We start from the raw sequence: 1830 nt of genomic DNA, 5'->3' as shown, positions 1-1830 counted from the left end.
GCCGGGCTTCTGCTGGGTGGGCCCCCAGCACGCACTTATGGGAGGGACAGGGCAGTGGGGCCCAGGGCTCCCAGCACTCTCCCTGCTCCGTTACTCCGGGGGGCCCTGTGGCACTCAGGTGGCACTCAGGTGGCACATAGGCCCCACGGTCGGAGCAGGCCGGGACTTACTTCTCCCCTGGTTGTGCTGGGCCACCCCACCGAGGTTACCATACCCCTGTGTGCTTCACTGTTTTCCGGACTGTCCACTCCACCAAGAGGCTAGCTGGACTGTCAAGGAATATAGCTAAGCGGAAGGAAATAGATGAAGAATAATTAGTAATAATCACAGCAATCACAATAATAGTTGTTAATTATATTAATAATGATAATGAGATGAGGACGGTGAGCCAACTGTACTCATCCAAGTGACACCCTGTGTCCTGTCCCCATGCTCCTGCATGTAGCATGTGAGTGCTTCCTCTGGCCATGGGCCTGGGGAAGGACCTTTGTGCCTGTCAAGGGGACGCATGCATGCGTAAGTAACCCAACAGCAAGGAGGAGCGGGGAGGAAGACTACAGTCTGGACGTAATTCAGGCAGCACAGGAAGTGACTTCTCTAGCGGGTAACTCCTGACTGCTTTGGGTGCTACAGGGAAGGGAAGGAGAGAAAGGCTCTGAGTTTTCAAAATTCAGAGGGTGGGGAAGCTGTGGGCTGTAGACCAAGGGAAACAGCCATTCCTGGGAGTGCGGGGTCCCAGGTCTGCTCCAAAAGCCCCAAAGGGACTCCCAGGCCAGCCCAGCCACTACATGGGAAAGGCGCGGTGAGGAATGCCAGTGACTGAGCTGGAGGCCGCGTCCAAACTTCCATTCCCACCATGAAAGGAAGGGAGGGCGGAGGGAGGGAGGGGGAGGGAGGGAAGAAGGAGGGAGAGAGAAAGGAAAGAAGGATGGAAGGAAGGAGGGAGGGAGGGAGGGAGGGTGGGGGAAGGAAGGGAAGAAAGGAGGGCAAGGAAGGAAGGAAGGAAGGAAAGGAAGGAAGAAAAAAGGAAGGATGGATGGAAGGAAGGAAAGGAAAGGGAATGAAAAGGAAGGGAAGGGAGGGGAGGGGAGGGAAAGGACAGGACAGGACAGGAAAGGAAAGAGAGGAAAGGGAAGGAAAGAAAGGAAAGGAAAGGGAAGGAAAGGAAAGGAAGGGAAAGGAAAGGAAAGGAAAGGAAAGGAAAGGAAAGGAAAGGAAAGGAAAGGAAAGGAAAGGAAAGGAAAGGAAAGGAAAGGAAAGGAAAGGAAAGGAAAGGAAAGGAAGGAAAGGGATGCAGGCTCTGGGTGCTGTCATCAGCTCCCCATGAAGGTGGAGGGAGAGAATTGCCCTCATTCCTGTCTCCGACCCAAAGAGGCAGCAACAGCAGAGGGTGCAAACAAAGCCGGGGTTGGTAAGTAGGTCACCACCATTTGCAAGGCATTCTCGGAGCTGTCACTGTTCTTTGGCCAACAGCGGACTGTCCTTTTACATGGGCTGGCCTTGCAAATCCAACACACAATGGAGGCACGTTGCTTTAGGAAAGACTGCTATCCATGAGACATACTAAAATGTAAATGAGTGGTACTGAGAAAGGAACAAGAGATACTGGCAATTTGAAGCAGGAGGGAAAGACCTCGGTGCTAGAAAGATTGCTAGTCAGAGAAAGGCAGGTAGGATGAGAGTTCAATCTGGAGTCAGAAAATCGAACTGGACGGCTACCTCCCGGCTGTGTTGCCCTTGATATCCACACCCATGAAAGTGAGGCGGTCCTTGAGACAAGAGACTCGTCACTGAGGTTGGGAGACCACATCTGTCCCAGGCAAGCTGCTC

The sequence above is a fragment of the Jaculus jaculus genome, chromosome 7, assembly GCF_020740685.1.
Source record: "Jaculus jaculus isolate mJacJac1 chromosome 7, mJacJac1.mat.Y.cur, whole genome shotgun sequence".
In the NCBI taxonomy this organism is placed as follows: Eukaryota; Metazoa; Chordata; class Mammalia; order Rodentia; family Dipodidae; genus Jaculus; species Jaculus jaculus.
Note: the sequence above shows the minus strand (reverse complement) of the source record.